This window comes from Dendrobates tinctorius, unplaced genomic scaffold (genome assembly GCF_039654945.1).
Source record: "Dendrobates tinctorius isolate UK_male_01 unplaced genomic scaffold, ASM3965494v1 ptg000197l, whole genome shotgun sequence".
Lineage (NCBI taxonomy): Eukaryota > Metazoa > Chordata > Amphibia > Anura > Dendrobatidae > Dendrobates > Dendrobates tinctorius.
The window spans coordinates 379547-391805 of record NW_027361864.1 but is presented as its reverse complement, the minus strand read 5'-3'; the positions used below and the strand labels follow the sequence as shown (position 1 = coordinate 391805).

Genomic DNA, 12259 nt, shown 5'->3' with positions numbered 1-12259 from the left:
CCATCACTTAGAGAAGACACCTTTTCTTCATGGATATTGTCAGCCAAAATATTACAATAACCATTAATTTCTGCATCACTGGCTCTGCTATCATTCGAAAAAAGTATTTTATAAAAGGAATGTATACCATCGATCATTTCCTCACCACACTTCTCACCTGCAGGAGTAAAAACAGACTTAAAAACTCCTTTAGGCTTAAAACATTTCTTAAAAAAATATCTCGTACATTGCTCATCTTCTTCCATGTGCTGTATTTTCGCTTTAAAAACAATAGACTTTCCTTTTTCAATTAATGTTTTTTTAAAATCCTCTTTCAAATCAGCAATCTCACGATCCACCTCCATCCCCGCTCTTTTAAACTTATAGAGCGCCTCCATCTTTGAAATTGTTGCTGCCTCTTGCTCTCTTTTAGCTTTTGCCCTTTTAGAACACACCCCTTTAAAATAATGTGCAAATTTCTCCTTTGCCCAGTCCCACCATTCCAACAGATTTTTGAAACGGTGCTGTTCAGACACACAGAATGTAAACACGTTTTTAAAACCACCTCTCACATCCTCTTCTTGCAGCAAGCTTACGTTTAGCTTCCAGAGACCCTTGCCAAAAGCCAGGGACTCAGCAATACACAGATCTGCCACTACCATCTTGTGGTCAGAAAAAATGTTCATCACATGATTGCATTTGGCCACTTTGATCCCTTCAGACACAAACACATAATCAATCCGGGAACTACAACGCCCACTGTCTGCTTCGAATGTAAACTTGTTTTCAGTAGGCCGAACTGTCAAACCCACATCCGTGTAGCGTAAATCCTGCACCAATTGATTTAACAGGTTGGAAGTCACATCAGTCCTGAATTCTGCAAAGCTCTTACGATCATTTGCGGATCTAATACAATTAAAATCACCAGCTATTATAGAAAAATCTCTACCTGGCAGAAACAGCTTTACCGACTCCAAAAAGGACACACGTGCTTGCTTGTCAGCAGGGGCGTAAATATTAAACACCCTTACCCGGTGACCTAAGAAATCCACTAACAAAAACAAACATCTTCCAGGTATAATAATTTTGAACTGTAATACTTTTAAATTATTATTTTTCAATAGTATGCCTACACCTTCATTTTTGTTGTCTGTACAAGGAGACCAAAAGGATTGACCCCTTGTCCATTCACTTGCATGCGGTGAAGCTTTAATTGCACATTCCTGCAGACATATAATGTCCGCATCCACCCCCTCCATATAATCTAATATACCTGCTCTCCTAGTGGTGGAACTAATCCCCCGCACATTCAGGGAAGCAACACATAGACTCATCGTGGCGAAAAAAATTATTCTCCACCATACATTCTCCATCATGATTTAAACAAAGGCGTATTCCTACCATCCACTTTTCTACATATATCAGGCGACTCAGGATCTGAGCCCCTGTTAGAGCCACCAGGCATTGGAGAGACAGGATCTCCCTGCCCACCAAACCAACACCCCTCCATTCTACTCTTTTTACTGAGCGAGGAAGCCATTTTCTCATCCTCCTCCTCATCCTCCCCATCATCTTCGTCAAAATCACTTTCACCACTACTACTAGTCCCCTCATCCCTCTGCCCAGGTGTGAGCGTCCTATCTGAATCCTCCTCCTCCTCATCCTGAAACTCCATTCCTTCCCCATTTCCTTCCTCCACTACATGGTCTACACATATGGCTGCATTAGCATATCCCAAGTCACCACCAAGGCCCTGTCCTTCAGACACAGTGTCCATTGCATCCTTGGCCTTACCCAGATCAATTATAGGAGAGCTCTGAAAATCTGTTCCCCCTTTTTGACCACTCCCACCTTCCTCCATCTTAGATCCAACATGGCCCACTTTCCTTCCACCATTTTGTTTCTGACCCTTTTGCACTTTAGCTGCATTTGAAACTATCACACCAACACAATGTTCAGGTTTCCCTTTTCCACCGAACTCACTTTTCTCATCCTTAGTACATCCGTGTTCAGAAGCATCACCACTCTTACCATCACTCTTATTTCCCCATTGACCACTAGTTGCATCCGCATAGGACTTGGGAATCTGAGTCCACAATCTACATTTCCTGGCAAAATGCCCTTCCAACCCACACAAGTCACACACCTTTGCCTCAGGGCAACTATCCACCATGTGGTCAGGCTTCCCACAGTTCTTACAAACAATCCCTTGCACTGGGCAATCTTTCTGCACATGTCCATACATATGACACTTTCTACAGTATTCAATTTGTCCAGTGTAGAAACAAAAACCCCTCTCACCCCCAATGGAAAATTGTGCAGGAATGCTCAAAGCACCCCCAATAGCTGTTGCATCAGGAATTAGTTTTACCAAGTATCTTCTTTTGCCATTGTAATAGTTATGCCTATTTTTCATCCTCCCCAGAAATTTGACTTCATAACAGTATCTTCTCAAAAAATGGGTTATAGTATCATCTGGAACCTTGGGATTATACATATGTACCACAACATATTTGTAAGTCTGCTGAAAAAGGGGCTCCACAGCAATAAACTCCAAGCATTCCACTTCCTTCTTCTCCTTCATCCGCACAAGCTCCATGTAAACTTTCTGACATATGCCCAAGGAAACAAAAGTGATATCATAAATTCCCTGCTTTTGAAAATCCTGCAGTGCCAATACATCTGTTACCTTAAGGCTTCTTATGTTCTTCAAAACATTCATACAAATTTGGTCCAGGCCAATTTCTTCCTCATGTCCAGACAGAACCTGCAGACGGACGGAGTCCTCTAATCCACGTGTCTTCTCCACCATTTTCACAGCAGATAAACACAGCCGCCACTCTATCGCACACCAGGGCCCCACAAGGGGAACCCCGATCGCAACCGCCACCCAACAAGAAACAGAAGTAGTCTCCCACCACTGCTGCTCATCAGAAGGCTGAGAAGCGGTACTCACCCGGAGAGAATGGTATCTCCCCTGCCAGGTAAGTATGAGTTGGGGCCCGCCGGTCCGACGAGCGGCCCTCCGACGCAGCTCTCCAACATCGCGGAGTCTCGTGCCCGAAGGGGAGGGGGTGTCTTGGCGTAGGGCGCAGGCCGCCCGGAGGCTCGTTGAGTGGGAGGCGCTGGCTGGCGCCCGGTCCAACCCCCACGGGGCAGGCCGAGCTCGACTGAGTCCCAAGCCGTCCAAGATGCCCAGCAGCAGCCAGAGTCATTTGCATGTAGGGCCATTGGCTCCACCCCAGCCTCGCTCACGCCGCTGCTCCCACCCGGGGAACATGCAGACAGCTCCAGCTGCTGCTGCTGCTGCTGCCCCCCTCCTCCTCCCGGCCCAGTGGCCAAGTGAATAAGACGCAGGCGAGCTGATCAATCCCCACCAGCCCAGGGAGCCCCAAAAGGGCCAAAGGCAGCAAGGAACAGACAAGCCAAGCAAAAAGACACACAGCGATGCACGGAAGTTGTGGCAGGCCTCCCCCACAAGGGGGAGCCAAAGGCCACAACTGACGCCGCTTTGAGCTGCTCCAAAGTATTCTAGCTCTGGCAACAGGTGTGACGTGACGTGCGGCTCTGCCAGAGCACGTTTCTTTCGGTGGGTCGGCTTCTGTCTTTGACCAGAGGAAATCAGGGGAAAGCGCGAACGCAGTCCCCCACTACCACAAATTATGCAGTCGAGTTTCCCGCATTTGGGGAAATCGCAGGGGTCAGCACACCCGGAGTGCAATGGATGAGCCTCACCCTGGGAGAACCACCTTAGTGATCATGGTATCTCCCCTGCCAGGTAAGTATGAGTTGGGGCCCGCCGGTCCGACGAGCGGCCCTCCGACGCAGCTCTCCAACATCGCGGAGTCTCGTGCCCGAAGGGGAGGGGGTGTCTTGGCGTAGGGCGCAGGCCGCCCGGAGGCTCGTTGAGTGGGAGGCGCTGGCTGGCGCCCGGTCCAACCCCCACGGGGCAGGCCGAGCTCGACTGAGTCCCAAGCCGTCCAAGATGCCCAGCAGCAGCCAGAGTCATTTGCATGTAGGGCCATTGGCTCCACCCCAGCCTCGCTCACGCCGCTGCTCCCACCCGGGGAACATGCAGACAGCTCCAGCTGCTGCTGCTGCTGCTGCTGCTGCCCCCCTCCTCCTCCCGGCCCAGTGGCCAAGTGAATAAGACGCAGGCGAGCTGATCAATCCCCACCAGCCCAGGGAGCCCCAAAAGGGCCAAAGGCAGCAAGGAACAGACAAGCCAAGCAAAAAGACACACAGCGATGCACGGAAGTTGTGGCAGGCCTCCCCCACAAGGGGGAGCCAAAGGCCACAACTGACGCCGCTTTGAGCTGCTCCAAAGTATTCTAGCTCTGGCAACAGGTGTGACGTGACGTGCGGCTCTGCCAGAGCACGTTTCTTTCGGTGGGTCGGCTTCTGTCTTTGACCAGAGGAAATCAGGGGAAAGCGCGAACGCAGTCCCCCACTACCACAAATTATGCAGTCGAGTTTCCCGCATTTGGGGAAATCGCAGGGGTCAGCACACCCGGAGTGCAATGGATGAGCCTCACCCTGGGAGAACCACCTTAGTGATCATGGTATCTCCCCTGCCAGGTAAGTATGAGTTGGGGCCCGCCGGTCCGACGAGCGGCCCTCCGACGCAGCTCTCCAACATCGCGGAGTCTCGTGCCCGAAGGGGAGGGGGTGTCTTGGCGTAGGGCGCAGGCCGCCCGGAGGCTCGTTGAGTGGGAGGCGCTGGCTGGCGCCCGGTCCAACCCCCACGGGGCAGGCCAAGCTCGACTGAGTCCCAAGCCGTCCAAGATGCCCAGCAGCAGCCAGAGTCATTTGCATGTAGGGCCATTGGCTCCACCCCAGCCTCGCTCACGCCGCTGCTCCCACCCGGGGAACATGCAGACAGCTCCAGCTGCTGCTGCTGCTGCTGCTGCTGCTGCCCCCCTCCTCCTCCCGGCCCAGTGGCCAAGTGAATAAGACGCAGGCGAGCTGATCAATCCCCACCAGCCCAGGGAGCCCCAAAAGGGCCAAAGGCAGCAAGGAACAGACAAGCCAAGCAAAAAGACACACAGCGATGCACGGAAGTTGTGGCAGGCCTCCCCCACAAGGGGGAGCCAAAGGCCACAACTGACGCCGCTTTGAGCTGCTCCAAAGTATTCTAGCTCTGGCAACAGGTGTGACGTGACGTGCGGCTCTGCCAGAGCACGTTTCTTTCGGTGGGTCGGCTTCTGTCTTTGACCAGAGGAAATCAGGGGAAAGCGCGAACGCAGTCCCCCACTACCACAAATTATGCAGTCGAGTTTCCCGCATTTGGGGAAATCGCAGGGGTCAGCACACCCGGAGTGCAATGGATGAGCCTCACCCTGGGAGAACCACCTTAGTGATCATGGTATCTCCCCTGCCAGGTAAGTATGAGTTGGGGCCCGCCGGTCCGACGAGCGGCCCTCCGACGCAGCTCTCCAACATCGCGGAGTCTCGTGCCCGAAGGGGAGGGGGTGTCTTGGCGTAGGGCGCAGGCCGCCCGGAGGCTCGTTGAGTGGGAGGCGCTGGCTGGCGCCCGGTCCAACCCCCACGGGGCAGGCCGAGCTCGACTGAGTCCCAAGCCGTCCAAGATGCCCAGCAGCAGCCAGAGTCATTTGCATGTAGGGCCATTGGCTCCACTCCAGCCTCGCTCACGCCGCTGCTCCCACCCGGGGAACATGCAGACAGCTCCAGCTGCTGCTGCTGCTGCTGCCCCCCTCCTCCTCCCGGCCCAGTGGCCAAGTGAATAAGACGCAGGCGAGCTGATCAATCCCCACCAGCCCAGGGAGCCCCAAAAGGGCCAAAGGCAGCAAGGAACAGACAAGCCAAGCAAAAAGACACACAGCGATGCACGGAAGTTGTGGCAGGCCTCCCCCACAAGGGGGAGCCAAAGGCCACAACTGACGCCGCTTTGAGCTGCTCCAAAGTATTCTAGCTCTGGCAACAGGTGTGACGTGACGTGCGGCTCTGCCAGAGCACGTTTCTTTCGGTGGGTCGGCTTCTGTCTTTGACCAGAGGAAATCAGGGGAAAGCGCGAACGCAGTCCCCCACTACCACAAATTATGCAGTCGAGTTTCCCGCATTTGGGGAAATCGCAGGGGTCAGCACACCCGGAGTGCAATGGATGAGCCTCACCCTGGGAGAACCACCTTAGTGATCATGGTATCTCCCCTGCCAGGTAAGTATGAGTTGGGGCCCGCCGGTCCGACGAGCGGCCCTCCGACGCAGCTCTCCAACATCGCGGAGTCTCGTGCCCGAAGGGGAGGGGGTGTCTTGGCGTAGGGCGCAGGCCGCCCGGAGGCTCGTTGAGTGGGAGGCGCTGGCTGGCGCCCGGTCCAACCCCCACGGGGCAGGCCGAGCTCGACTGAGTCCCAAGCCGTCCAAGATGCCCAGCAGCAGCCAGAGTCATTTGCATGTAGGGCCATTGGCTCCACCCCAGCCTCGCTCACGCCGCTGCTCCCACCCGGGGAACATGCAGACAGCTCCAGCTGCTGCTGCTGCTGCTGCTGCTGCTGCCCCCCTCCTCCTCCCGGCCCAGTGGCCAAGTGAATAAGACGCAGGCGAGCTGATCAATCCCCACCAGCCCAGGGAGCCCCAAAAGGGCCAAAGGCAGCAAGGAACAGACAAGCCAAGCAAAAAGACACACAGCGATGCACGGAAGTTGTGGCAGGCCTCCCCCACAAGGGGGAGCCAAAGGCCACAACTGACGCCGCTTTGAGCTGCTCCAAAGTATTCTAGCTCTGGCAACAGGTGTGACGTGACGTGCGGCTCTGCCAGAGCACGTTTCTTTCGGTGGGTCGGCTTCTGTCTTTGACCAGAGGAAATCAGGGGAAAGCGCGAACGCAGTCCCCCACTACCACAAATTATGCAGTCGAGTTTCCCGCATTTGGGGAAATCGCAGGGGTCAGCACACCCGGAGTGCAATGGATGAGCCTCACCCTGGGAGAACCACCTTAGTGATCATGGTATCTCCCCTGCCAGGTAAGTATGAGTTGGGGCCCGCCGGTCCGACGAGCGGCCCTCCAACGCAGCTCTCCAACATCGCGGAGTCTCGTGCCCGAAGGGGAGGGGGTGTCTTGGCGTAGGGCGCAGGCCGCCCGGAGGCTCGTTGAGTGGGAGGCGCTGGCTGGCGCCCGGTCCAACCCCCACGGGGCAGGCCGAGCTCGACTGAGTCCCAAGCCGTCCAAGATGCCCAGCAGCAGCCAGAGTCATTTGCATGTAGGGCCATTGGCTCCACCCCAGCCTCGCTCACGCCGCTGCTCCCACCCGGGGAACATGCAGACAGCTCCAGCTGCTGCTGCTGCTGCTGCTGCTGCTGCCCCCCTCCTCCTCCCGGCCCAGTGGCCAAGTGAATAAGACGCAGGCGAGCTGATCAATCCCCACCAGCCCAGGGAGCCCCAAAAGGGCCAAAGGCAGCAAGGAACAGACAAGCCAAGCAAAAAGACACACAGCGATGCACGGAAGTTGTGGCAGGCCTCCCCCACAAGGGGGAGCCAAAGGCCACAACTGACGCCGCTTTGAGCTGCTCCAAAGTATTCTAGCTCTGGCAACAGGTGTGACGTGACGTGCGGCTCTGCCAGAGCACGTTTCTTTCGGTGGGTCGGCTTCTGTCTTTGACCAGAGGAAATCAGGGGAAAGCGCGAACGCAGTCCCCCACTACCACAAATTATGCAGTCGAGTTTCCCGCATTTGGGGAAATCGCAGGGGTCAGCACACCCGGAGTGCAATGGATGAGCCTCACCCTGGGAGAACCACCTTAGTGATCATGGTATCTCCCCTGCCAGGTAAGTATGAGTTGGGGCCCGCCGGTCCGACGAGCGGCCCTCCGACGCAGCTCTCCAACATCGCGGAGTCTCGTGCCCGAAGGGGAGGGGGTGTCTTGGCGTAGGGCGCAGGCCGCCCGGAGGCTCGTTGAGTGGGAGGCGCTGGCTGGCGCCCGGTCCAACCCCCACGGGGCAGGCCGAGCTCGACTGAGTCCCAAGCCGTCCAAGATGCCCAGCAGCAGCCAGAGTCATTTGCATGTAGGGCCATTGGCTCCACCCCAGCCTCGCTCACGCCGCTGCTCCCACCCGGGGAACATGCAGACAGCTCCAGCTGCTGCTGCTGCTGCTGCTGCTGCTGCCCCCCTCCTCCTCCCGGCCCAGTGGCCAAGTGAATAAGACGCAGGCGAGCTGATCAATCCCCACCAGCCCAGGGAGCCCCAAAAGGGCCAAAGGCAGCAAGGAACAGACAAGCCAAGCAAAAAGACACACAGCGATGCACGGAAGTTGTGGCAGGCCTCCCCCACAAGGGGGAGCCAAAGGCCACAACTGACGCCGCTTTGAGCTGCTCCAAAGTATTCTAGCTCTGGCAACAGGTGTGACGTGACGTGCGGCTCTGCCAGAGCACGTTTCTTTCGGTGGGTCGGCTTCTGTCTTTGACCAGAGGAAATCAGGGGAAAGCGCGAACGCAGTCCCCCACTACCACAAATTATGCAGTCGAGTTTCCCGCATTTGGGGAAATCGCAGGGGTCAGCACACCCGGAGTGCAATGGATGAGCCTCACCCTGGGAGAACCACCTTAGTGATCATGGTATCTCCCCTGCCAGGTAAGTATGAGTTGGGGCCCGCCGGTCCGACGAGCGGCCCTCCGACGCAGCTCTCCAACATCGCGGAGTCTCGTGCCCGAAGGGGAGGGGGTGTCTTGGCGTAGGGCGCAGGCCGCCCGGAGGCTCGTTGAGTGGGAGGCGCTGGCTGGCGCCCGGTCCAACCCCCACGGGGCAGGCCGAGCTCGACTGAGTCCCAAGCCGTCCAAGATGCCCAGCAGCAGCCAGAGTCATTTGCATGTAGGGCCATTGGCTCCACCCCAGCCTCGCTCACGCCGCTGCTCCCACCCGGGGAACATGCAGACAGCTCCAGCTGCTGCTGCTGCTGCTGCTGCTGCTGCCCCCCTCCTCCTCCCGGCCCAGTGGCCAAGTGAATAAGACGCAGGCGAGCTGATCAATCCCCACCAGCCCAGGGAGCCCCAAAAGGGCCAAAGGCAGCAAGGAACAGACAAGCCAAGCAAAAAGACACACAGCGATGCACGGAAGTTGTGGCAGGCCTCCCCCACAAGGGGGAGCCAAAGGCCACAACTGACGCCGCTTTGAGCTGCTCCAAAGTATTCTAGCTCTGGCAACAGGTGTGACGTGACGTGCGGCTCTGCCAGAGCACGTTTCTTTCGGTGGGTCGGCTTCTGTCTTTGACCAGAGGAAATCAGGGGAAAGCGCGAACGCAGTCCCCCACTACCACAAATTATGCAGTCGAGTTTCCCGCATTTGGGGAAATCGCAGGGGTCAGCACACCCGGAGTGCAATGGATGAGCCTCACCCTGGGAGAACCACCTTAGTGATCATGGTATCTCCCCTGCCAGGTAAGTATGAGTTGGGGCCCGCCGGTCCGACGAGCGGCCCTCCGACGCAGCTCTCCAACATCGCGGAGTCTCGTGCCCGAAGGGGAGGGGGTGTCTTGGCGTAGGGCGCAGGCCGCCCGGAGGCTCGTTGAGTGGGAGGCGCTGGCTGGCGCCCGGTCCAACCCCCACGGGGCAGGCCGAGCTCGACTGAGTCCCAAGCCGTCCAAGATGCCCAGCAGCAGCCAGAGTCATTTGCATGTAGGGCCATTGGCTCCACCCCAGCCTCGCTCACGCCGCTGCTCCCACCCGGGGAACATGCAGACAGCTCCAGCTGCTGCTGCTGCTGCTGCTGCCCCCCTCCTCCTCCCGGCCCAGTGGCCAAGTGAATAAGACGCAGGCGAGCTGATCAATCCCCACCAGCCCAGGGAGCCCCAAAAGGGCCAAAGGCAGCAAGGAACAGACAAGCCAAGCAAAAAGACACACAGCGATGCACGGAAGTTGTGGCAGGCCTCCCCCACAAGGGGGAGCCAAAGGCCACAACTGACGCCGCTTTGAGCTGCTCCAAAGTATTCTAGCTCTGGCAACAGGTGTGACGTGACGTGCGGCTCTGCCAGAGCACGTTTCTTTCGGTGGGTCGGCTTCTGTCTTTGACCAGAGGAAATCAGGGGAAAGCGCGAACGCAGTCCCCCACTACCACAAATTATGCAGTCGAGTTTCCCGCATTTGGGGAAATCGCAGGGGTCAGCACACCCGGAGTGCAATGGATGAGCCTCACCCTGGGAGAACCACCTTAGTGATCATGGTATCTCCCCTGCCAGGTAAGTATGAGTTGGGGCCCGCCGGTCCGACGAGCGGCCCTCCGACGCAGCTCTCCAACATCGCGGAGTCTCGTGCCCGAAGGGGAGGGGGTGTCTTGGCGTAGGGCGCAGGCCGCCCGGAGGCTCGTTGAGTGGGAGGCGCTGGCTGGCGCCCGGTCCAACCCCCACGGGGCAGGCCGAGCTCGACTGAGTCCCAAGCCGTCCAAGATGCCCAGCAGCAGCCAGAGTCATTTGCATGTAGGGCCATTGGCTCCACCCCAGCCTCGCTCACGCCGCTGCTCCCACCCGGGGAACATGCAGACAGCTCCAGCTGCTGCTGCTGCTGCTGCCCCCCTCCTCCTCCCGGCCCAGTGGCCAAGTGAATAAGACGCAGGCGAGCTGATCAATCCCCACCAGCCCAGGGAGCCCCAAAAGGGCCAAAGGCAGCAAGGAACAGACAAGCCAAGCAAAAAGACACACAGCGATGCACGGAAGTTGTGGCAGGCCTCCCCCACAAGGGGGAGCCAAAGGCCACAACTGACGCCGCTTTGAGCTGCTCCAAAGTATTCTAGCTCTGGCAACAGGTGTGACGTGACGTGCGGCTCTGCCAGAGCACGTTTCTTTCGGTGGGTCGGCTTCTGTCTTTGACCAGAGGAAATCAGGGGAAAGCGCGAACGCAGTCCCCCACTACCACAAATTATGCAGTCGAGTTTCCCGCATTTGGGGAAATCGCAGGGGTCAGCACACCCGGAGTGCAATGGATGAGCCTCACCCTGGGAGAACCACCTTAGTGATCATGGTATCTCCCCTGCCAGGTAAGTATGAGTTGGGGCCCGCCGGTCCGACGAGCGGCCCTCCGACGCAGCTCTCCAACATCGCGGAGTCTCGTGCCCGAAGGGGAGGGGGTGTCTTGGCGTAGGGCGCAGGCCGCCCGGAGGCTCGTTGAGTGGGAGGCGCTGGCTGGCGCCCGGTCCAACCCCCACGGGGCAGGCCGAGCTCGACTGAGTCCCAAGCCGTCCAAGATGCCCAGCAGCAGCCAGAGTCATTTGCATGTAGGGCCATTGGCTCCACCCCAGCCTCGCTCACGCCGCTGCTCCCACCCGGGGAACATGCAGACAGCTCCAGCTGCTGCTGCTGCTGCTGCTGCTGCTGCCCCCCTCCTCCTCCCGGCCCAGTGGCCAAGTGAATAAGATGCAGGCGAGCTGATCAATCCCCACCAGCCCAGGGAGCCCCAAAAGGGCCAAAGGCAGCAAGGAACAGACAAGCCAAGCAAAAAGACACACAGCGATGCACGGAAGTTGTGGCAGGCCTCCCCCACAAGGGGGAGCCAAAGGCCACAACTGACGCCGCTTTGAGCTGCTCCAAAGTATTCTAGCTCTGGCAACAGGTGTGACGTGACGTGCGGCTCTGCCAGAGCACGTTTCTTTCGGTGGGTCGGCTTCTGTCTTTGACCAGAGGAAATCAGGGGAAAGCGCGAACGCAGTCCCCCACTACCACAAATTATGCAGTCGAGTTTCCCGCATTTGGGGAAATCGCAGGGGTCAGCACACCCGGAGTGCAATGGATGAGCCTCACCCTGGGAGAACCACCTTAGTGATCATGGTATCTCCCCTGCCAGGTAAGTATGAGTTGGGGCCCGCCGGTCCGACGAGCGGCCCTCCGACGCAGCTCTCCAACATCGCGGAGTCTCGTGCCCGAAGGGGAGGGGGTGTCTTGGCGTAGGGCGCAGGCCGCCCGGAGGCTCGTTGAGTGGGAGGCGCTGGCTGGCGCCCGGTCCAACCCCCACGGGGCAGGCCGAGCTCGACTGAGTCCCAAGCCGTCCAAGATGCCCAGCAGCAGCCAGAGTCATTTGCATGTAGGGCCATTGGCTCCACCCCAGCCTCGCTCACGCCGCTGCTCCCACCCGGGGAACATGCAGACAGCTCCAGCTGCTGCTGCTGCTGCTGCTGCTGCTGCCCCCCTCCTCCTCCCGGCCCAGTGGCCAAGTGAATAAGATGCAGGCGAGCTGATCAATCCCCACCAGCCCAGGGAGCCCCAAAAGGGCCAAAGGCAGCAAGGAACAGACAAGCCAAGCAAAAAGACACACAGCGATGCACGGAAGTTGTGGCAGGCCTCCC

General features: G+C 57.9%; 11 non-coding genes across 11 annotated transcripts; all 11 read right to left on the bottom strand.

Moving 5' to 3' along the window:
* Window positions 1–3601: 3601 nt before the first annotated feature.
* On the bottom strand, window positions 3602–3765 carry LOC141056498 (U1 spliceosomal RNA). Its single transcript, XR_012221716.1, has one exon. It is a non-coding gene; the product is annotated as a U1 spliceosomal RNA (small nuclear RNA).
* A 636-nt stretch (window positions 3766–4401) lies between these two features.
* On the bottom strand, window positions 4402–4565 carry LOC141056497 (U1 spliceosomal RNA). The gene has a single exon (XR_012221715.1). It is a non-coding gene; the product is annotated as a U1 spliceosomal RNA (small nuclear RNA).
* A 639-nt stretch (window positions 4566–5204) lies between these two features.
* LOC141056496 (U1 spliceosomal RNA) lies at window positions 5205–5368 on the bottom strand. Its single transcript, XR_012221714.1, has one exon. It is a non-coding gene; the product is annotated as a U1 spliceosomal RNA (small nuclear RNA).
* A 630-nt stretch (window positions 5369–5998) lies between these two features.
* Window positions 5999–6162, bottom strand: LOC141056495 (U1 spliceosomal RNA). The gene has a single exon (XR_012221713.1). It is a non-coding gene; the product is annotated as a U1 spliceosomal RNA (small nuclear RNA).
* Window positions 6163–6801: 639 nt separating this feature from the next.
* Window positions 6802–6965, bottom strand: LOC141056494 (U1 spliceosomal RNA). Its single transcript, XR_012221712.1, has one exon. It is a non-coding gene; the product is annotated as a U1 spliceosomal RNA (small nuclear RNA).
* Window positions 6966–7604: 639 nt separating this feature from the next.
* Window positions 7605–7768, bottom strand: LOC141056493 (U1 spliceosomal RNA). Its single transcript, XR_012221711.1, has one exon. It is a non-coding gene; the product is annotated as a U1 spliceosomal RNA (small nuclear RNA).
* Window positions 7769–8407: 639 nt separating this feature from the next.
* Window positions 8408–8571, bottom strand: LOC141056492 (U1 spliceosomal RNA). Its single transcript, XR_012221710.1, has one exon. It is a non-coding gene; the product is annotated as a U1 spliceosomal RNA (small nuclear RNA).
* Window positions 8572–9210: 639 nt separating this feature from the next.
* On the bottom strand, window positions 9211–9374 carry LOC141056489 (U1 spliceosomal RNA). Its single transcript, XR_012221708.1, has one exon. It is a non-coding gene; the product is annotated as a U1 spliceosomal RNA (small nuclear RNA).
* Window positions 9375–10007: 633 nt separating this feature from the next.
* Window positions 10008–10171, bottom strand: LOC141056488 (U1 spliceosomal RNA). The gene has a single exon (XR_012221707.1). It is a non-coding gene; the product is annotated as a U1 spliceosomal RNA (small nuclear RNA).
* A 630-nt stretch (window positions 10172–10801) lies between these two features.
* LOC141056487 (U1 spliceosomal RNA) lies at window positions 10802–10965 on the bottom strand. The gene has a single exon (XR_012221706.1). It is a non-coding gene; the product is annotated as a U1 spliceosomal RNA (small nuclear RNA).
* Window positions 10966–11604: 639 nt separating this feature from the next.
* Window positions 11605–11768, bottom strand: LOC141056486 (U1 spliceosomal RNA). Its single transcript, XR_012221705.1, has one exon. It is a non-coding gene; the product is annotated as a U1 spliceosomal RNA (small nuclear RNA).
* Between the last annotated feature and the right edge of the window lie 491 nt (window positions 11769–12259).